The sequence below is a fragment of the Bos javanicus genome, chromosome 19 (genome assembly GCF_032452875.1).
Source record: "Bos javanicus breed banteng chromosome 19, ARS-OSU_banteng_1.0, whole genome shotgun sequence".
In the NCBI taxonomy this organism is placed as follows: Eukaryota; Metazoa; Chordata; class Mammalia; order Artiodactyla; family Bovidae; genus Bos; species Bos javanicus.
This window is the reverse complement of record NC_083886.1, coordinates 48782528-48806613: the sequence shown is the minus strand read 5'-3', so window position 1 is coordinate 48806613 and position 24086 is coordinate 48782528. Positions and strand designations below refer to the sequence as shown.

The 24086-nt window shown below is 41.4% G+C and overlaps 1 long non-coding RNA gene across 1 annotated transcript in view; it reads left to right on the top strand.

The window, feature by feature from the left end:
- LOC133231623 (uncharacterized) overlaps positions 1-24086 on the top strand; it is an 81319-nt gene that overhangs the window by 3976 nt on the left and 53257 nt on the right. The window contains exon 2 of the long non-coding RNA XR_009731170.1: positions 2965-3072. This is a non-coding gene — a long non-coding RNA (uncharacterized LOC133231623). The remainder of the gene's footprint in view (positions 1-2964; positions 3073-24086) is intronic.

The following is a 24086-nucleotide window of genomic DNA, read 5'->3' as shown; positions in this document are numbered from 1 at the left end:
TTTCCCTTGTGATTCTTTCATCTCAGAAGTTACTAAAGCTTTTCCTATATATGTTTATAGTAATTACCTTTATCAAATCTCAGTATAACAGTTTATTAACTAATGCATAGAAGGTTCTGTCCTAGAAAACACAAGGTCATCTCACTCATTACCAACTTATTCTTCAACAGATTTAATTATCCAACAAATATTTACTGAGCACATACTGTATAGAAAACATATAGTAGACACTTCTAAAAGACATTAAATTTACAGAAGAAACCAAGAAACACAAAGTGAAATAAAACAAAAAAAATAACAGCACAAAAAGTTGTCAGTTTAGGTTTTGAATAAGTGAGCCATACAACATGGTGCTGAGTTAGAGGGGTGGGAGAAGAGATATAATTGAAGTGTCAGTGAACTCTTCCTGAAGATGTTGTGTTGTAAATTTGGCTTTAGAGAATGAGCAAGGGAGAGACCATAGGCCCAGAGACAAGAATGTATAGGCCGTGTTTGAGTGGCAGTGGGTTTGTTCCATCTCTATGAAAAGCTTTTTAAACATCACATCCATTCATCACAAATTAAAGGGGGGAAAGTGGAAACAGTGATAGATTTTGTTTCCTTGAGCTCCAAAATCACTGCAGACACTGACTGCAGCCACAAAATTAAAAGATGCTTGCCCTTAGAAGAAAAGCTATGACAAACCTAGACAGCATATTAAAAAGCAGAAACATCACTTTGCCGACAAAGGTGCGTATAGTCAAAGCTATGAATGCCAAAGAATTTATTTGAACTGTGGTGCTGGACAAGGCTCCTGAGAATACCTTGGATAGCAAGGAGATCAAACAGTCAATCCTAAAGGAAATCAACCCTGAATACTCATTGGAAGGACTGATGCTGAAGCTCCAGTATTTTGGTCATCTGATACAAACTGTCAACTCATTAGATAAATCCCTAATGCTGGGAAAGATTGAAGGTAGAAGGAGAAGAGGGCATCAGAGGATGAGATGACTGGATGGCATCACTGATGTAATGGACATGAACTTGGGCAAAATCCAGGAGATGGTGAGGGATGGGGAGGCCTGGTGTGCTGCAGTCCTTGGGGTTCCAAAGAGCTGACATGACTGGGTGACTGAAGAACAGTGGTTTTTCTGGTAGCCATGCACTGATGTGAGAGGTGGGCCTTAAAGAAGGCTAAGCACCAAAGAATTGATGCTTTCTGTATTGTGGTGCTGGAGAGGACTCTTGAGAGTTCCTTGGACTGCAAGGAGATCAAACCAGTCAATCCTAAAGGAAATCAACCCAGAATATTCATTGGATGAACTAATGCTGAAGCTGAAGCTCCTGTACTTTGGCTACCTGATGCAAAGAGCTGACTCATTGGAAAAGACCCTAATGCTAGGAAAAATTGAAGGCAGGAAGAAAAGAGGGCAACAGAGGATGAGGTGGTTAGATGACAGCCCCAACTCAATGGATGTGAGTTTGAGCAAACTCTGGGAGATAGTGAAGGATAGGGAAGCCTTGTGTGCTGCAGTCCATGGGGTTGCAAAGAGTCAGACACGATTTAGCAGCTAAACAATAACAACAACATCATTATTATTCTTGTTTTGAACAATTGGTACCAGTTTAGATATCTTCTTTCTGGTGTTGTTTGTTCCTTCCTGCGTTTCTGGGCTTCTAGTTCATTTTCTTTCTTTTTTTTTTTTAATACAGAAACTTAAAAAAAAACTATTTATTGACCACACCATGTGGCTTGTGGGATTTTAGTTCCCCAACGAGGGATGAAACCCAGGTCCTTGGCAGTGGAAGTGCAGCATCCTAACCACTGGACCACCAGGGAATTCCCCTAGCTCAGATTCTTGGACTTCTACTTGAAAAATTCCTTCTATTATTTCCTTTTAGTGCACATCTGTTGACAATGAACTCTGTAGGTTCTTATTTTTATGAAGATGTCACTGTTTTACCTTAATTTTTAAAGAATATTTTTTATTAGGTATAGGATTCTAAGTTTGCTGTAATTCTTCCCACTCCAAAGATGTAATTCCATTGTCTTCTGGTTTCCATCATTTATTTTGAAAGTTTTATTGTATTGTCAACTTTACTGTAGCTCATTTGAAGATAATGTACTTTTTTTCACTCTGGCTGATTTTAAACATTTTTATATTAGCATTTAGTTTTCATTGGTTTGACTAAGTGTGGTTTTCCTTGTATTTATCCTGATTCAGATTCATAGGGGCGACACAGATGATGAAATGGTTGGATGGCATCGTTGACTCAATGGACATGAGTTTGAGCAAACTCTGGGAGATCGTGAAGGACAGGGCAGCCTGCCATGCTGCAGTCCATGGGGTGGCAAAGAGTCAGACATGACTTAGCAACTGAACAACAGATGCATAGATCCTATTGATTCTATACCATGATGTCTTCTATTAGTTTGGGGACATTCTTGGCTAGTATCTCTTCAAATATGGTTCATGCCACATTCCTTGTCTCTCCTCCTCTGGGACTCCAGCGACAATTATAATGATACCAGTCATCATGTCCTATATGTCTCATATTCTTTTCTCTATATTCCATACTTTTTTCCTCTGTGCTTCAATCTGGATATTTTCTATTGCTCTATCTTCTAGTTCAGTAAGCTCTGCTGCTAGGTCTAATACTGTTAAACCCATCCACTGGATTCTTAATTTAGTTATACTTTTTAATTCTAGGATTCACAAGTAATTCTTTTTTATTAATACCAATTCTCTGCTGAAATTCTCCATATTTTCATATAATTCCTTGAACATACTAATTACATTTTATATATATATATATATATATATATATATATATATATATATATATTTACAGCTGTGACTAAATAAAAAAGTATGTTTGTCCCCTGTAGGTTTACCTCCATGGTCTATTTTCTCTTGATTTTCAATCATTTGGTCCTGTTTCCCAGCATTACTGATCTTTTTTTTTTCTTTTTTTGAATGCTAGACTTTATAAAATTGTAAGACTCTGGATGATGGTGCTATTTTCCAAAGAAGACTTCACCTTTCACCTTCTGGCAGTGAGGTACACTTCAGGCACATTGCCTTTATCCAGGTAAGACTGGCTTACCCTCATTCTAGGGCATAACCCTTCCAGGACTTTAACTTAAAACCTTCTTTGTTTATCAGAGTCCTTTCTCCTTAAGCAGCCCTGTAATGGTTAATTTTATGTGCCAACTTGACTGGGCTGAGGTGTACCCAAATAGCTGATAAAAACATTTCTGGAGATGTCTGTGAGGGTGTTTCCTGGAGACTTTAGCATTTGAATCCGTAGACTAGGTAACGAAGAGCACCCTTACCAAAATGGGCAGGCATCATCCAATCTGTTGAGGGTCTGAACCAAACAAAGAAGTGGAGGAGGAGAGAATTTTCTGTCTCTCTCTTGAGCTAGAATGTCCATCTTCTCCTGCCCTCTAGCCTTGGTGCTTCAGGTTCTTGGGCCTTTAGATTCCAAGACTTACCCCAGTGGGTCCCCTCTCTCAGGAGTTCAGCCTCAGACTGGGAGTGAATCATCAATTCCTCTGGTGATCAGGGCTTCAGACTTGGATTAAATTATACCACCAGCTTTCCTGGTTCTCCAGCTTGCAGATGGAAGATAATGGGACTTGCTTCCATAAATCCTTGAGTCAATTTCTATAATAAGTCTTAGGAATTCCCTGATTGTCCAGTGGTTAGGACTCTATGCTTGCATTGCCGGCAGCATGGGTTTGATCTCTGGTCAGAAAACTGAGATCCCACAAGCCGGGTGGCGTGGCCAAAAAAAAAAAAAATTGCTATAATAAATCTCTTCTATTATCTATCTAGCTGTCTATCCATCCATTCATCCTACTGGTTCTGTTTCTCCAGAGAACCCTGACTAATATAGACCATGAACTCCAACTTTTGTTTCCCAGGACAATCTCGAAATACTACTACTGGTACTAATACTATCACCATTGTGGATAAACTTAAAAAAATTTTTTTTTACTAATGTTCTGCTTCCTTTTTTTATAGTTGAACTACATCTACATTGTCAGAGCATATAGCCATTATATAACATATCTTTCTTTGCGCCCTCACTTGGTCTTACTTATGTAAGAAACTGTATTTAATGTTCACCACCAAGCCTTACACTGATGTCTCCCCAGTCATTTTGTTTTGTCTGAAGCTCATTTACCTGTAGATTCTTCAGAAAAGGCCCATTGGAATAATATTTCTTGAGTTCATAGATGTCTAGTAATTTTACTAGATTTTGTCATTCTGTGCTTCTGGAATGTTCTACCAGTGTGTCATTTCAAATATTTTTTTCCAGAAAGAATTTCTTGAATATAGTTTTACTGTTAATTGTTCTCTTATTTTGTTTTCTTCTTTAGGGTCTTCTGTTGTCCATATTTTGGATCTTCTTGGTCACTCTTCAGTATCTGTCACTTTCTTTCAAATCCTTTTTTGTCCCTTCATCCAAAAATTTTAAAAAATATTTTCTTCTGTTTGACTGATTTCTTGTCAGGCACTACTGTTCAATTTATTTGCTCTTATTTCCTCTCTAGAATACTCTTTATTTCTTAAATTATTGTTTATTTCTTATTATTTCCAGAATGCTATCACGTCTTGTCTGAGTTTCAAATTCTTTATTTCTGTTATTTCATATCTTTTATTATTTTCTAGTGTCTTTTAGCTCATCTGGAACTAGAAGTTTATGCTTGTCATCTGTTTTATGGTTGTCTTTGCGGAGTGCTTTCGTTGTCTGTTGGGATGTTACTCAGCTCTTTGTCTCCCTTTCTCTTTCCTTCAAAGAACTATGTGACCTCGAAATTTTTCTCTTGCTTCTCTTAATGTGAAATTCGTTTCCCTCAACTTTTTTTTCAGTTTATTTGTCTGTGCCAGGTCTTAGTGGCAGCATGCATGATCCTTAGTTGTGGCATATGAAAGCTTACTTATGAATAGTTGCAACATGAGGGATCTAGTTCACAGACCAGCGATTGAACCCAGGCCCCCTGCTCTGGGAGCATGGAGTCTTAGCAACTGGACCACCAGAGAAGTCCCTAGTTTTTCTGAACTTTTCTTATAAGGTGGCATTCGGGAAAACTTTCCTTACTTCATAAAACTTCCTCTGATTTGGGGGCATGTCAAAAAATCAGGCAACTTGCTTTATGGTATTTCACCACTTTGGTCCGGAGGTTTTCTTTCCCTCCTGTCTGTTGTCCGTGTCCTGTTAACTTTTATTCTATTCCAAGTATTTTATCTTTTTGAGGTTCTGTCCTACGAAGAGGTTGGTTTTGCAAGTTCATAGGAGCTAGGCTGCTCCAGCTTCATCAGACCTTATTCCCGTGGGTAGAGGAGCCTGGCAGGCTACAGTCCATGGGTCTGCAAAGAGCTGATCACAACCGAGTGACTGAGCACACTGGTTTTGGTTAAAACCCCTTCCAGCTTCAGCTGGTGTTCTCACATTGCTTGTCCTCATCCCAGTCAATGCCTTTGGGCTATTTTGGGGGTCTCCTGTTCTCAGTTCCATCAGGTGTAACTTCTTTATTGTTTCTTTCACATGGAACTGATACCATGAAGATCCTGGGGCTATTGATGCTTGGTACCCCTCTGCTTGCATTTTTGGAGTTTGTGAAAACACCTTGTCACTTGGTTTTGTTGAAAATGTTGTTCATGGGTTTTAGGTTTTGCTATCCATTTGTTCTGTCTGTTTTTATGTAAGAATTCAGAGAGATGAAAAATATGCTACTGATGCTGTCATCTTCCCAGAATCCTCTCCTGAGTTAATTCAATTATAAGTGTATTTTGTATTACAGTCCCTCTGGGAGTCTGCTCATAACTTATGGGTGTTGACATTTTGCTTCTGCTTGGGTCTGAGAAGGTTAAGGGTTTTAAATCTTAGCTGTTTAGGATACCACAATTAATGACCAAACATAAGGAAGCTAAAATATGAACATAGTAAATTGCCAACTCACATGAATTTTTAAAAAAACCTTTAAATTTAATTACAGCAGAAATATTTCTGAGGATGTGGGGATTGCTTTTAACAACAAATGAAAGAAACCATTTGTGTGTATATGCTTAGAATTAACACAGTGCAGCTTTCTTTTATGGGGTACATATGCATAAATTACTTTATACATGCTCCATAGGATATAATATATTTGCATATATTATAAATTTTATTTTAATTTTATGGCTCTTGTACTTAGGAAATTGTAACAACTGGCAAAAAAGTTTTTGATTTTTAGTAGGCGGGCAATCATTCAATACTATCATTAGCTCTAAAAAGAATCTAGCATGGACTTTTAGAACTAGAAAAAGTCTTAAGTCTTTTTTCCAGACCAGAGATCCGGGCAATCCAGTTAGATTCTGCCTCCAGAACCTAACTCAACGTGTTTAAGTACAAACAATTTTTTTTATTGAAATATAGTTGATTTACAATGTTGTATTAGTTTCAGGTTTACAGCAAGGTGATTCATATATATCTAGGCTTCCCAAGTGGCTCAGCAGTAAAGAATCCGCCTGCCAAGAGGAGACGCGGTTTTGATCCCTGGGATGGGAAGATCCCCTGAAGGAGGAAATGGAAACCCACTCCAGTATTGTTGCCTGGGAAATCCCATGGACAGCGGCGCCTGGCAGGCTACAGTCCATGGGGTTCCCAAAGAGTCAGACATGACTGAGCCACTGAGCACCACTATATATATTCAAGTATTCTTTTTCAGATTTTTCTCCATTATAGGTTATTCCAGGATATTGAATACAGTTCCCTATGCTATACAGTAGGTCCTTGTTGTTTATCTGGTCTACATATAGTAATGTATATCTGTTAATCCCAAACACCTAATTTGTCCCTCCCTTCCTGACTTCCCCCTTTGGTAACCATAAATCTGTTTCCTATATCTAGTACAGACAATTTTTTAACAATTAACAATCTCTGTAAGAAATAGCTTTCTGGTTTGGCTATCTATTTTCCTGCCAGATGAACTGAGGTGTACTGACAACAAGCATAACAGACAGAAACAGTACTTAAGCAGGACTTCAAAAAATTGTATCAGAGCTATGGTAGCTAGGAAACAGCAGCACAGATAGTGCAATGAAAAGGAATAGTTGAGGAGCCAGGGGTAACTCTAGGGCCATGTTATGATGCTATGCGAGTGGCATTGCACACAGTTGCCATAGCTACGGAGCTGCACGAGCTATAGACACGCAGACCCTATGTACCCACCCACTCTGCCGCTATTGCTTTCCACACCTGCCCCTCCGAGTTTTCTACAGCTCCAGTGTAAGGAGGAAAAGGCCATATGGCTTAAATCAAAATATTTTTTTCACTTCTAAAAATCAGAATACCAGAGATTCAGAGCAGAAGGCGAGGAAGCATTGGAAAACGCTTCTTTCCCAGGGGTCAGGAGGTTTCAGAACATCCATTTCAGGAGGAAAGGCTGGTGACCTTTAGTCGCCCACCTCCATGTCTGCTTTCATGTTCCTTTTTACCCTCTATTCCTCTCCTGGCGACGTGGATCCTGTCTCTCTCTGCCTTCCCCACCCCCAACTCCTTGTCTTGACAGCAGCACCAGGGAGAGTTTTAATATTATTCAAAGGAATATATGTGGATTAAAGTGCTAGAGCAGGGGATTAGATATTTTGGTACTCTGTTTTCTTCCAAGGGGATTAAAGAAATTATTTTGGATGCCACTGCCAGTTTTAAAGCAAAACCAAGGTAAGCCAGGAAGGGGAAAAAAATCGTTGTTGGGGGTAGGGAGTAGGGAGGAAAACAAAGAGCAGGGACTTTCCTGGTGGTCTGGGGAGTGAGAAGAGAAGAACAGGCAGAGTACAGGGGGTTACAGGGTGGTGAAACTCTTCTATATAACATTTTAATAGTGGCTACATGTCATCACATATTTGTCCAAACCCTTTGACTGTGTGGATCACAATAAACTGGAAAATTCTGAAAGAGATGGGAATACCAGATCACTTGACCTGAGAAATATCTTTGAAATTTCAAAGAAATTTCACTTGAGGTCAAGAAATATCACTTGACCTCAGAAATATCCTGAGAAATATTTACTTGAGAAATCTGTATGCAGGCCAGGAAGCAGCAGTTAGAACTGGACATGGAACAACAGAGTGGTTCCAATTAGGAAAAGGAGTACGTCAAGGCTGTATATTGTCACCCTGCTTATTTAACTTATATGCAGAGTACATCATGAGAAACGCTGGGCTGAAGGAAGCACAAGTTGGAATCAAGAATGCCAGGAGAAATATCAATAACCTCAGATATGCAGATGACACCACCCTTTTGGCAGAAAGTGAAGAACTAAAGAGCCTCTTGATGAAAGTGAAAGAGGAGAGTGAAAAAGCTCAACATTCAGAAATTAAGATCATGGCATCTGGTCCCATCACTTCATGGGAAATAGATGGGGAAACAGTGGACACAGTGGCTGACTTTATTTTTTTGGGCTCCAAAATCACCACAGATGGTGATTGCAGCCATGAAATTAAAAGACGCTTGCTCCTTGGAAGGAAAGTTATGAACAACCTAGATAGCATATTGAAAAGCAGAGACATTACTTTGCCAACAAAGATCTGTCTAGTCAAGGCTATGGTTTTTCCAGTGGTCATGTATGGATGTGAGAGTTGGACTATAAAGAAGGCTGAGCACCGAAGAATTGATGCTTTTGAACTGTGGTGTTGGAGAAGACTCTTGAGAGTCCCTTGGACTGCAAGGAGATCCAACCAATCCATCCTAAAGGAGATCAGTTCTGGGTGTTCATTGGAGGGACTGATGTTTGAAGCTGCAACTCCAATACTTTGGCCACCTGATGTGAAGAGCTGACTCATTTGAAAAGACCCTGATGCTGGGAAAGATTGAGGGCAGGAGGAGAAGGGGACAACAGAGGATGAGATGGTTGGATGGCATCACTGACTCGATGGACATGGATTTGGGTGGACTCTAGGAGTTGGTGATGGACAGGGAGGCCTGGCGTGCTGCAGTTCATGGGTCACAAAGAGTTGGACACGACTGAGCGACTGAACTGAACTGACAGACTGTGCCACATCAAGAGTCAATTCTAGGACCTTCAGGTGGTTAAGACATTACCTTCTAATCCAGGGGGTGCGGGTTCGATCCCAGGTGAGGGAGCTAAGATCCCACATGCTCCATGGCCAAAAAACCAAATCATAAGACAGAAACAATAATGTAACAAATTCAGTAAAGACTTTAAAAATGGTCCACATCAATAAACAACAACAAAACACTTGGGCTTCCCTGGTGGTCCAGTGGTTAAAAATCCACCTACTAATGCAGAGAACATGGATTCGATCCCTGGTCTGGGACGATCCCCCATGCCACAGGGCAACTAAACCCGTGTGCCACAACTACTGAGCGAAAATGCTTAAAGCCTGTGCTCTGCAACAGGAGAAGCCACCACCATGAGAAGCCCACGCACTGCAACAGAGTAGCCCCTACTTTCCACATCTAGAGAAAGCCCACAAACAGCAACAAAAACTCAGCATGGCCAAAAATAAATAAATAAATCTTAAAAAAAATTAAGCCTTTAAAAAACAAAAACAGAGAACAGAAGAAGGAAGCATCCTGGGTATAATTAGAGAGGTCTGCAGGTATCACCCTGGATTTGGGGGTGGTAAGATGGACAACGATAAACACAGGGAATGGTGCCCAGCATAACATGTAATTATCCCTGGTGGACTCTACCTGATGACATAACTTGTCAAGTGTGGAACTTACTTCTTCACATTCATAGATATAATGTGAACTGAATGGCTGAGGGACTTTCTGAACCTACTTTGGAATTTTCCATGAAGCCTCCAGATCCTTTACACACACATTCTTTCTCTGCTCATCCCACATAAGACAGTTCTGTCCTGAATGTCTTAAACTGGTGTGGCAGAGAGGAAAGATAGCTTTGCCATCTGCATTAGTTTCCTAGTTAGTTGCCATAACAAAGAACCACAAACTAGGTGACTTAGAACAACAGAAATTTATTATCTCACAGTTCTGGAGACTGTTGTTGTTGTTCAGTCGCCAAGCCGTGTCTGCCTCTTTGTGACCCCGTGGTCTGCAGCACACCAGGCTTCCCTGTGCCTCACCATCTCCCAGAGTTTGCCCAAGTTCATGGCCATTCCATCGGTGATGCCATCCAACCATCTCATGCCCTCTTCTCCTCCTGCCTTCAATCTTTCCCAGCATCAGGGTCTTTAACAATGAGTTGGCTCTTCCCATCAGGTGGCCAAAGTATTGGAGCTTCAGCTTCAGCATCAGTCCTTCCAATGAATATTCAGGGTTGATTTCCTTCAGGATTGACTGGTTTGATCTCCTTGCTGTCCAAGGGACTCTCAAGAGTCTTCTCCAGCACCAGAGTTCAAAGGCATCAATCCTTTAACACTCTGCCTTCTTTATGGTCCAACTCTCACATGACATCCAAAATCATACTTCTTCTGAAACCTGCTGGTGAATCCTTGCTTGCCCAGTCCTAGCTTACCCTTGTTTGCCTGTAGTCCTTACTATTCCTTGGTTTGTAGATACATCCCTCCAATCCTGCAGTATCATGTGGAGGTCTCCCTGTGCCTCATCATGACATCGTTTTTCACAAGGACGCCCAACAAACTGGATTACAGTTACATATATTCACTGGACTCTTTATTGAAGTAAAGTGAAGTGAAGTCTCTCAGTCGTGTCCGACTCTTTGCGACCCCATGGACTGTAACCTACCAGGCTCCTCTGTCCATGGGATTTTCCAGGCAGTAGTACTGGAGTGGATTGCCATTTCCTTCTCCACTGGATCTTCCCGACCCAGGGATCGAACCCAGGTCTCCCACATTTTAGACAGACGCTTTACTGTCTGAGCCACCAGGGAAGTCCTATTTATTACTATTTATTACTCAGCCATAAAAAGGAACAAAATTGAGTCATTTGTAGAGACACAGATGGACCTAGAGAGTGTTATACAGAGGGAAGTAAGTCAGAAAAAGAAAAACAAATATGGTACATTAATGCATATATATGGAATCTATAAAAATGGTATATAGATGATCTTATTTGCAAAGCAGAAATAGAGACACCAATGTAGAGAACAAGTGTATGGATACCAAGGGGGAAGGGGAGGGGTGGGAAGAATTGGGAGACTGAGATTGACATATATATATATATACTATTGATAAGTATGTATAAAATAGATAACTAATCAAAACATACTATATAGCACAGGGAACTCTATTGAATGCACTGTGGTGACCTGAATGGGAAGGAAGTCCAAACGGGAGAGGATTTATGTATATGTATGGCTGATTCATTTTGCTGTGCAGTAGAAACCAACACAACATTGTTAAGCTATACTCCACTAAAAATTTATTTTTATAAGTGGAAAGAATTAAATACTGAAAAAAAAAACTGGATTAGAGGCCCACCCTACTTCAGTATGATCTTACTCCTTACCTCTTACACAATTTATTTATTTATTGAGCTCATTTATTTAATAAAAAAAATAGTTGAGTATATTTTAAGCAGAATTTCTATGTGCATGGACTTGGAAATGGGGCTCTTTTAAATTACCTCCATTCTCCATATTGAGCAGAATTTCCCATCTTTTAAGATGAATAGCCTTTAAATGAATGAGTTAATAAGATGTTAGCTAGAAGGTTATGAAGAGTCATGAAAGACTTTTTTAGACATGAGAGATGACCATATACCTATGCACAAGGAGAGAGACCATGGACAAGGGAGAAATGACAGATCAGGAATGAGAGGGAGTAATATGTGTAGAAACAAGGCTTGAATCAAGAATGGAAGATCTTCGGATTTGGAGCACAGATAGAGGAATTAGCTTTGAATGAGAGTAGCTTCACTTCTTCCTTAAAAACAGGAAAGCAGGAAAGAAAGAGTACAGGCTTTTTTCAGTTATTGGGGAGAGTCTAGAAACAGGGGTCAGATACCTTTGTTTTCTCTGTGGTTGTATATAGGGTGAGCAATGGAGTTGGAAGCCTGGGAAGCATGGAAGCTTTGCAGTATCAGCTGTGAGGAACAGGAGAATGAGTCACATATGCATACATACAAGGAATTCCAAATAGACAAGCCTAGGATGGAAACTGTGATTTATAATGCACCAATACAGAGGCTAGGTAATGTATTTAGGGGCTGAGTAAGCCCTAAACTGCTCACAAAGAGACAGTAGAGAAGTATGTAGTTGAGTTGGTAGAGGGTTAGCATTTGCAATGCAGTCACAAATAAAGGACAGTCAGGTAGGGGTCCAGAGGATGGGAAGCGAGTGGATGAAGTGATGAAGTACAAAAGTTGAGCTGACCTTGAACTAAACCCATCCCCCAATGGTAACAGGAAAATGGAACAGACTGGACAAAGGTCGATGACAGCGCCCCAGTGGCACCTCCAGAAATGGCAGCATCACTCAGGATGCAGTGTTGCTGTTGTGAGCAGGTTTTCTACCTACCCCTTCGGTAACAATTGTCCTGTCATTGTGGTGACAAGTACACTCTCTTTTTGCTTTTGCTATTATATACATATATATAATTTAATTGTGTGTGTGTGAGGAGGGGCCGTTGCACTGGATCTTTGTTGCTTTGCGCTTGCTTTTTCTCTAGTTTCGGTGAGTAGAGTCTACTCTTCGTTGTGGTGCTCAGGCTTCTCATGGTAGTGTCTTCTCTTCTTGTGGCTCCCTGGCTCTAGGGCATGAGCTCAGTAGTTCTGGCATACCAGTTTAGCTGCTCCATGGCATGTGGAATCTTCCCAGACCAGGTATCAAACCTGTGTCCCCTGCATTGGCAGGCAGACCAGGTGCCACCAGGGAAGTCTGCTGTTGCTAATCTTGGTACATAGATTCACTATCTCCAGAAGTCTCTAAACTCCCCGAGAGTGAGCATGAGATAGGTATGGCCAGTACTCAACCCTATTGAACACAGTCCTTAGATCAGGCCATTACATTGGTCTTTGACCTTTGGATCAGGTGTCCAGCCTTGGCCCAATCAGCTGAGGTCAGGGTGATGGGGTCATACAGCATGTACTTAATGCATAAGGGGCTTCTCAGAAATGTCAAAGACTTCTCACAATACTTTCCAGAAAGAATAAAACTGCAAGCAGGACTATTCTCATAAACATTGGAATAACATTTCTCCTCTTGGACTTTCTGACAGATCTCCATCCATTTCTCTCTTCTCTCCCATTTGGGGAGCTGGACATGGTTCAAAAAATTCCCTTTATAGAGCACCTAATTTTGTAAGTTGCATATGTTGTAGCTGCTTGAAAATTTACTCCACCCACACTCCCTATTCACATACACACATAAATAAGTTTATACACTTATATATATATATAACCTTGGATCCTGTTTTTGAGGAAGAAATGAATTATTTTCTACACATAGCTTTCTTTCTGGTGTGCTGATATTAACAGTAGTAATGTAGAATCTTCCAAAGTGTGACAAAATGAATGGTTTCAGTTTCAAGGTGGAATTTTTTACCACTTAATATAAAACATTCTGGCAATGTCTACCAATGTCTATTATCTAGAGTAGGGCTCTGCAAACTCTTTCTGTAAGGAACCAGAGAGGAACTATTTTAGGTTTTATATCACAACCACTATCCATCACAACCACTCAACTCTCTCTTTGTAGGACTAACACAGCCGTAGACAATATGTGTATCAATGAGTGTGGCTGTGTTCCAGTAAAATTTTATTTACAAAAGCAGACAGCAGGCTGGACTTGGCCCAAGCTTGTAGTTCACTGATTCCCTATCTAGAGGATAATTATTTATGGCTTCTCCTGTTAGGCTGGGTAAGAGCTGAACCTCCCAATAGTAGTGTTTTTCTAACAGATGGCCTGGAGGTTCACAGCTCTATTGACTTTCCTTATGTAGATGTAGTTACACAATAATAAATAACTGAAGGTCACCACATCACACAGCTCTGGAGCCATGCAGTGCCTGGCCTGTGTGGCCATATGCAGCAGCACTGAATGTATTTAAAGTGTTCTTCTGCTGTTCCAATCTGAGACCAGATTGAACAAGTGAAGTGAAAGTCGCTCAGTCATGTCTGACTCTTTTCGACCCCATGGACTGTAGCCTGCCAGGCTCCTCTGTCCATGGAATTCTTCAGACAAGAATACTGGAGTAAGTAGCTGTTCCCTTCCCCAGGGGATCTTCCCAACCCGGGGATCGAACCCAGGTCTCCTGCATTACAGGTGGATTCTTTACCGTCTGAACTATCAGGGGCAAAGGAATACGATGTGTGTTCAGTTATTTAAACATCCAACATATTGGTTCAGACACTGTGACAACAGCCAATAATATATCAATTAAGATCCTTGTCCTTAAGGAGCTTGTGGTTTAGTAAGGTGTTTGCTAGAGCTGCCCAAACAAAGTACCACAAACTAAGTGGCTTAAAAAAAAAACAAATTTGAGACTTCCCTGGTGGTCCAGTGGTTAGCAGCCTTGCAACGCAAGGGGACGCAGGTTTGATCCCTGGTCTGGGAACTAACATTCCACATGCCATGGAGCAACTTAGCCCATGCATGGCAACTACTGAGCCCACACGCCACAACTAGAGAGTCTGTGCAACACACTGAAAGGTCCCCTGTGGCACATCAAAGATGGAAGATCTCAAGTGCTGCAACTAAGACCCAGTGCAGCCCAAAAACCAAATAGGAAAATCATCACTAACTCTGAGTGTTACTCACTCAGTCGTGTCAGACTCTCTGCGATCAAACTTGGGTCTTCTGCATTGAAGGCAGATTCTTTACTGTCTAAGCCACCAGGGAAGCCCTGTCACTATTATTTTAAAACACACACACACAGAGAAAGTTATTATCTCAGAGTTCTGGAGGTTAGAAGTCTGAAATCAAGTTAAGAGCTGGGCCACACTTCCTCTGAATGGGAATCCTTCCTAGACTTCCTAGACATGGGAAGGAATTCCTTCCTAGACATGGGAAGGAATTCCTTCCTAGACATGGGAGAATCCTTCCTAGACTCTTAGCTTCTGGTGGTTTGCCTGCAATCTCTGCCTTATAACTGCAGCTCTTCAATTTCTGCCTCTATCATCACATGGCATTCTCCCCTCTTTTGTCTGTGTCTCTATCTCTTTTCCTCTTCCATTAAGGATACCAATCATAATAGATTCAGAGCCCACCCTACCCTAGTATGACCTCATCTTCTCTGAGCTAATTATATCTGCAACAACCCTATTTCCAAATAAGGTCATACTCTGAAGTACAAGGAGTTGGGACTTCAACACATCTTTTTTGTGGGGGACACAATTCAGTCCCTAACACAAAGTGAGAATATGTGTGAAATGAATGTGAAAACTTAGGGGTGCTATGATGGAAGTTGGTGTCGAGTACACGGTGAGGGCAGAGAGAGAGAAGATAAACTTTACCTGGGAGAGTCAGGAAAGGTGGTATGAATGAGGTGAAGCTTGAGCAGATTTTGGAAAATGATGCTGAATGTTTTCCAGGTGCAGATGGGGTGTGAGCTGGGCCTGGGGATTGGAAGAGCGTTCCCTGTTGGAGCAGCAAGAGAGGCAGGAAGTACTGTAGTATGATGTAACCCATTTCATAATGGTCCAGTACAACCTTAGAGGGCTTTAGGCTTCTTGTTTTCCAAAGAAATAAAAGTGAGGTCTAAACACTTTGGCTATTCGATGCATCCATGAGTTAAGATCACTGGCAGCTTCAAAATTTCAATACAGAAGGGGATCAGGAGGATAATCTAATTGGAAGGTTTGTGACTAATCAATGCTGCTGCTGCTGCTGCTAAGTCACTTCAGTCATGTCCGACTCTGTGCGACCCCATAGCTACATGTGCATAAAAAACACTGTTTTTCTCTAGTTTTGCTTAGTTTTCCTGTTATAGATGAATAAAGATAGCAATGCTGTCTAAAGATGCCTTCATTAGCACTTAACATAAAATGGAGAAAATTGAACATTTCTTTTTAAAAGTACTCATTTTTATTGATTAGTTTGGCTGCACCTGGTCTTTGTTGTGGCATGGAGGATCTTTAGTTGTAGTGTGTGGGATCCAGTTCCCCGACCAGGGATGGAAACTTGGCCTCCTGCTTTGGGAGCGTGAAGTCTTAGCCACTGAACCACCAGGGAAGTCCCAACTGCATGTTTCAAAGAGTAAGCACACTCAGAGGTGGCTTGAAGGGCCAGTGATGGAGATTGGAAAAGCACCAACCCTCCTCCTGGCCTCTCACCCATTCACATCTCTAGGGATTGAGTGTTGATTCTGTTCCTAACACTGTACTAAGTGCGTTGCTGCTGCTGCTGCTAAGTCGCTTCAGTCGTGTCCGACTCTGTGTGACCCCATAGACGGCAGCCCACCAGGTTCCCCCGTCCCTGGGATTCTCCAGGCAAGAACACTGCAGTCGGGTAATAAGTGTTACATGCATTATATCTCATTATCCCTAATTTATAGAAGAAGGCAGTGAGGTTGAGAGGGGTTAAATACATTCCCTCACTCAAACAACTAGTAATTTCATTTTAATGATCATCTAAAAAAATTATAATAAATACGTGAACTAGGATGCTGCCCTGTCCAACGCAGTAGCCACTAGCCACATATGTCTATTTGAATGAAAATTAATTATTGAATAAAAATTCCGTTCTTGGGTTACACTAGTCCTGTTTAAGTTCTCCATAGTCACATGTGGCCAGGGGCCGCCATGTTGGACAATGCCAGATATAGAACATTTTAACTAAGAATAAGATGAATACTTTATCACTGAGTGCTAGCTCAGGATTTTGCTCCTGTTTGCTTTGTGTCTGTGATCATTTTGGCATGACATGGCATTCCTAATTGTCCCAGGCTAATAAGAATAGAGTTGGCCTTAGTATGGAAATAATGCATTACCACTGTATTAATGAAGATAATCTAATAGTTCAAATAAAGAAAAATGGAGAGATTATTTCATAAATGCACCAACATCAAAAGAGCCTGCCCTGTGGCGATCAGTACCCTGTTTACTCTGTAATCAGTTACGGAGTTGCTGCAAAATAGCATCATTCATCTCATTAAATTAGTACTGTCTATTTAAATATCATTGGCTCCTTAGTTTTACTTAAATTTATTATTTAAAAGGAGCCTTTGGTTTATAAGAAGTATAACTTTTAGGGATTTGCACCTAGTTTTATTTTTTTGTATAGATTTCTTTGTTTCTTTGTTTGGCTGTGGTGGGTCTTTGTTGCTGCACATGGGCTTTCTCTGATTGCTGCAAGCAGGGGCTGGCTACCCATTGCAATGGGTTCTCTTGTTGCAGAGCACGGGTTCTAGGGCTTCAGTAGCTGCAGCACGTGGGCTCAGTAGCTGTGACTCACGGGTCCTAGAGTGCTGGCTCAGTAGTTCTGGCCCACGGGTTTAGTTGCTCCGTGATACATGGGATCTTCCCAGACCAGGTGACCCTTGAATTTCAAGGCGAATTCTTGACCACTGAAGCACCAGGGAAGACCTGCACCTAGTTTTTTTTGTGTACATACTAAGATAACATTTATACTAAGGATAATTTAAATAACTTATTCAACTTATATGCAGAGTACATCATGCGAAATGCTGGGCTGGATTAAGCACAAGCTGGAATCAAGATTGCCAGGAGAAATATCAATAACTTCAGTTATGCAGATGACACCACCCTTATGGCAGAAAGTGAAGAAGAACTAAAGAGCCTCTTGATAACCGTGAAAGAGGAGAGTGAAAAAGTTGGCTTAAAACTCAACATTCAGAAAAACTAAGATCATGGCATCTGGTCCCATCACTTCATGGCAAATAGATGGGGAAACAATGGAAACAGTGACAGACTATTTTTTGGGGCTCCAAAATCACTGCAGATGGTGACTGCAGCCATGAAATTAAAAGACGCTTGCTCCTTGGAAGAAAAGCTATGACCAATCTAGATAGCATATTAAAAAGCAGGGACATTATTTTGCCAACAAAGGTCCATTTAGTCAAAGCTATGGTTTTTCCAGTAGTCATGTATGAATGTGAGAGTTGGACTATAAAGAAAGCTGAGCATCACAGAATTGATGCTTTTGAGTTGTGGTGTTGGAGAAGACTCTTGAGAGTCCCTTGGACTGCAAGGAGATCCAACTAGTCCATCCTAAAGGAAATCAGTCCTGAATATTCATTGGAAGGACTGATGCTGAAGCTGAAACTGGAATACTGGCCACCTGATGCAAAGAACTGACTCATTGGAAAAGACCCTGATGCTGGGAAAGATTGAAGGCAGGAGGAGAAGGGGATGACAGAGGATGAGATGGTTGGATGGCATCACCGACTCAATGGACACGAGTTTGAGTAAGCTCCGGGAATTGGTGATGGACAGGGAAGCCTGGGATGCTTCAGTCCATGGGGTCACAAAGAGTTGGACACAACTGAGTGACTGAACTGAACTGAATTTAAATAAATATAAGAATCACTGAAGAATTTTCATTCCTCTTAGAAGAATTCATTTTAAGGACTTCCCTGGTGGTCCAGTGGTTAAGAACCTGCCTTGCAAAGCAGGGGAGGCGGGTTCCATCCCTGGTCGGGAAACTAAGATCCCACATGCTGCAGAACAACTGAGCACTGCCACTACTGAAGCCCAAGCACCATAACTAGAAAGTCCGTGGGCTGCAGTGAAAGGCCCAGATGACACAAGGAAGATCCTGTGTGCCACAACTAAGACTGGATGCAGCCAAATAAATATTAAATAAATATTCATTAAAAAAAAAAAAGAATGGGTCATTATATTACCCAAGATTGAGAAACACTATGAAAGCCTTTAGGATGAAGAGACCTGAACACCTTACCTGTAACACATAGTCCCAGGCCCACAGAGTGGTATGATTGTCAGGATCCTATCAAATCTGGATGAACTAGAGCCTTCTTGGGGCTTCCCTCATAGCTCAGTTGGTAAAGAATCTACCTGCAATGCAGGAAACCCCAGTTGGAGTCCTGGGTCAGGAAGATCCGCTGGAGAAGGGATAGCCTATCCACTCCAGTGTTCTTGGGCTGCCTTTGTGGCTCAGCTGGTAACGAATGGGCCTGCAATGTGAGAGACCTGGGTTGGGAAGATCCCCTGGAGAAGGGAAATAGCTCCTGCTATTCTGTCCTGGAGCACTCTATGACTGTATAGTCCATGGGGTTGCAAAGAGTCGGACACAACTGAGCGATTTTCACAATAGCAAGAGCCCTCTTGGGCACCAGTATGCCATAATTCTACCCAGGGGTATATGTTATACATATTTTTAACTTTATTTATTTTTGGCTGCACTGGGCCTTCATTGCTGCGTGTGTGCTTTCTCTAGTTGCAGAGACGGGGGCTACTCTTTGTTGCAGGGCACAGGCTTCTCATTGCGGTGGCCTCTCTTGTTGCAGGGCACAGGCTCTAGGCATATGGTCTTCAGCAGTTGCTGCTCAGGGTCTCTAGATTGTGAACTCAGTAGCCATGGCACACAAGCTCAGCTGCTCCGAGGCATGTGGAATCTTCCCTGACCAGGAATCGAACCCGTGTCCCCTGAATTAGTAGGCGGATTCTAATCCACTGGATCACCAGACCCTACCCAGAGATATATTATTAACAGAAGACCAACTGCAGCTGTGGCAAGACTTTCACACTGACAAAGCACACTTTTCTAATTACCCCCTGTTCTAGAATTCTGACAGTGAAACTTGATTTACACCATTCCTAAATGCTGATTTTCCCACCACCTCATTCATAGTTCTTAGTACACAGAACATGTTTGTAGTGAGGAAGGAGACCACAAAGCCAGACTTATATTTCTCATTTTCTGGCTCATGAATATTTGTTTTTTCCTCGTCTTCATCAAATCAACTATTCTCAAGCACCTCATGGATGGGAAATAGGACTCGAGAGCGTCATTTTTATATTACCACTTCACAATGTTTTACCAAAAGATTTCATGTCTTCTCACTTAATCCTTGGCCTCCAGCTTCCCCCTTGAAATCTGCAGATGAGTTTCACACTCTCAGAGGCAAACACCGCTTTTCTCGCCATAAATGAGAAAGAGGTGTATCTAGGCTGGGCTATCTCACTGGGTGCACCCCAGGGCTACCATCAGCTCAAGCTGGTCTTTTCACTGTGATTGCAGTCGTCAGAGAAGCCTATTCAGGCAACTCCTACATCACTGGGGAAGTAAACTATTATTTTTAGTGGTTTTGTAGATTACGTTGAGACTCCTTATTTATGTTGTTGCCCAGAATATGTATCCCCAGAACCTTGAATTTCTTACCTCTTATTTCTGAAAAATGCTTGGTAAATATTCCCACTATTTGCTGCAAAATGAGACTTCAGGAAGACACAGGTTCTTATGTAAGCAGCAAATAAGCTCCCCAAACCTATGAACTGGAAGGATACTGCTACTGCTACTCCTAAGTCACTTCAGTCGTGTTTGACCCTCAGCTACCCCATGGACCACAGCTTTCCAGGCTCCTCCGTCCATGGGATTTTCCAGGCAAGAGTGCTGGAGTGGGGTGCCATTGCCTTCTCCGGGGAAGGATATTAGAAACTGCTAAAAAAAAAAAAGAAAAAAAAACACCTGCTTACCACCTTTCAGTATCCCCCAAAGATATGCAAACTAATACTCACAAGAGTTTTTGAACTTCACTTCCCTCCCCTTGAGAAGTTTCTGGTTGTTAAGTAAGGCCATCTTTTACTCAGACTTTTGCAAGTGGAATTATAATTGTTGAAGTTCAATTATGCTACACTAATAATAGTGTTCACCACTTATTTGGCTCTTACTCTATACTAGATACTCTGCCAAGCTGTTTATGTATTTTATTTATTCCTTATGACTACTTAGTGAAGGTAGGTAGTATTATCTCTATTTTATAGATTTAAAAACCAAAGGAGAAATGAGGAGGCTTAGAAATTAGTCTGAGGTCATGTAGATGCTGAACGTCTGAGTCAAGATTTGAATTCAGAACTTCATGAAATCCCAAGCCCACACTCTTAGCCTTGCAAACAGTAATAAAATAAGACTATATATAATAATTTGCCATATTCGAGTTAATTTGTTGTTACTTCTCAATCTAAGCATTCTGATTTTTTTTTTTTTTTAATTAGAGGAGGGATTGGGGGCAAGAGGAGAAGGGGAGGAGAGAGGATGAGATGGCTGGATGGCATCACTGACTCGATGGATGTGAGTCTGAGTGAACTCCGGGAGTTGGTGATAGAGAGGGAGGCCTGGCGTGCTGCGATTCATAGGGTCGCAAAGAGTCGGACACGACTGAGCGACTGATCTGATCTGATCATTGATTTTTGGGGTCCAGGTGGCTCCGTGGTAAAGAATCTGCCAGCCAAGCAGAAGCCATGGGTTCGATCCCTGGGTCAGGAAGATCCCCTGGGTCAGGAAGATCCCCTGGAGAAGAAAACGGCAGCCCACTCCAGTATTCTTGTCTGCAAAATCCCATGGACAGAGGAGTGTGGTGGGCTATAATCCCTGGGGTTGCAAAAGAGTCAGACAGGACTGAGCAACTAAAGAACAACATTGTTGCTTTAGAGTATTGTGTCAGTTTCTGCTGCACAGAAAGTGAATCAGCCACCTGCATATGTATTAATATGTATTAATATATCCCTCTTTTCTTGGATTTCCTTCCCATTTAGGTTACCACAGAGCATTGAGTAGCGTTCCCTATGCTATACAGTAGGTTCTCATTAGTTATCTATTTTATACACAGTAGTGATTTTCAATATTTACTTCCCATTTTCGGGAAAATGTCAAGACAAAGTTTCACTATGGTCAGTTACAGATCATTCTTAAGTTATATCGCATGGTATCAGCAACTCAAATATCCTTCACAAAGTACCTTTTCTCCCTGCCCCGTCCCCCCCACTTAGTTCACGAGGTTTGGCCCTGAGTCCCCAAAGCACTTTCATCTGTAGTCAGAGAGTCCTTATGAAGAGAACTGATGCCCCTTTTCATCCCAAGGTGAACTCTCAGCAGTGCTCTGCAATCAGGACTTCACTTCTCCAAGTGGGGTCACCTTTGCCAGAGAGTTCAGCCACCCACAGCTGGGCGTCCACGGGACAGGAACAGAATAATGAATTGCCCACTTGAAGATTCAAGGGGAATTTTGAGAGCCTGGTGTTTTTCCAGGTTCTTGGTAAGCATCCTAGTTTCAGTAAAAAAATTACTGCTCTTTAGAAAAGCACAAGCAGGGTTTACATTCAGATTACTTTTGGAGAATCTTGGTATTTCTTTTGAGTATCCTTAGGTAATCTTTGATAAGTAACTCCATAAACCCTAGAGTAGCCAGTTTGTTGTAAACTCAGCTTTGCCCTCCTCACTCTGCCCCCACGTTCAGGTCCAGGAGCATACTCAGAAGCCGGCTTGCTGGTGCTTGTGCTCAGTTGTGTCTGACTCTTCGTGACCCCAGGGACTGCAGCCTGCCAGGTTCCTCTGTCCATAACATTTCCAGGCAAGAATATGGAGTGGGTTGTCATTTCCTCTTCCAGGGGATCTTCCTGACCCAGGGATCGAATCCACGTCTCCTGCATTGCCAGGCAGATTCTTTGCCACTGAGCCACCTGGGAAGCCCTATCTACTCATTATTTTTGCCCCTTATCAGTTTATTTAGGGGAAAATGTATCCCCAGAGAAGTGTAACAGTTTGACAGGTACTAACTGGTTAGTTATTTCACATGCTGTAAAACCTCTTCCATAAAATTTATCTAATGTGGAATTTGTGATGTTTGTTCTGAACTTGTCCAAAGTTTGTGTTTGCACCAGAATTACAAGGATTTGCTAGGCAAATAAATAATGTCTGCATAATAGTAACTTGCAAAGAAAAGAGCTTAAAGTGAAGGGAGTAAAAAAGTCTTTTGCTATGAACTGAATTGCATATCCCCCAAATTTGTATGTTGACGCCCCAACCCCAAATGCAATGGTACTTAAGGAGGCCCTTTGAGAGATAATTAGGTTCAGGTGAGGTCAGGAGGGTGGGATCTATGAGGGGAGTCAGTGTCTGATCAGAAGCGATAGCAGTGAGCTTATGCACTCACTCTGCCTTGAGTAGCCAGCTAGTTGGGTCGTCTGCAAACCAGGAAGCAAACCCCACCATGTCAGCTCCCTGATTTCAGACTTGAAGCCGCCACAACCGTGAGAAAATTAATTTCTGTTATTTAAGCCACCCAGTTACGATGTTATGGTAACCTGAGCTGATAAATGTATCTTTCATGTCTTTAGAAGTCCCTATTTGCATGTAAAGCTAATTAGTAATTTTACAGTTATCATTTATGTGTGTGTTCATTAAAGGAAAGCTAAGCCTCTCCTTGGCCGATGTTTTTTATGATACTCTTTAACTTGGAAGTGATAAAACTGCCTTTTAAAACATTGTATAGGGCAGCTTTTTCAATAGTTTGGACAGAGTTGTAGCTAATTAGCCAGAATTTGTGAATTTTTATTCTTTTGCCCCCAAACTCTGAAGAAGTTATTATGTATCATAACACGTTATAACCTATTAAACACTTGGGCATATTTCTCACAGCAGAATTGTGTATCTTATTAAACGAACATTGAAATGGAATGAATTTATGTGAATAATCGTTGAAGCTGGGTATCGAGTATGTGGGGTTTGTTGTATTATTCGCTCTATGTTTGATGTTTGTGGACATTTTAAGATGTTGATAATACAGAGTTTTAAATGATTATGTACACATGGGCTATGTATGAGCTAATGTGTTGACAAATTGACCTTGCAACAATGTAAGTGTGGTTGCTTAGCTGTGTTTTGGTCCATAACCAGTTTTTTTTTTAAATGGAAAAAAAACACAATCTCCTGGTCTTTTCTTCAAAAGTGCAAACCGTGCCAGCTGATTTGAATGAGAGAGAATGTTTTTCACTCTATTTTCACAGCTGTCTTATCAGTTTCCTAAACTCAATTAGGGTGGAGCACAGGAATTTCAATATGAGGGGACTAGGGGCTTTGTTGTGGTCTGAAGATAATGTTATCTTCCTGGGCTAACCTCTTAGAGTGAAGACATTTCCCCAGAGGGGGAAAAAGTAGCGCCTTAAAGATGTCTTCATAGACTTTGCAGAATGGTTGAAACTTAACAGTCTATGGAGAACTCTGCCAGCCTCGTGGGAAAATG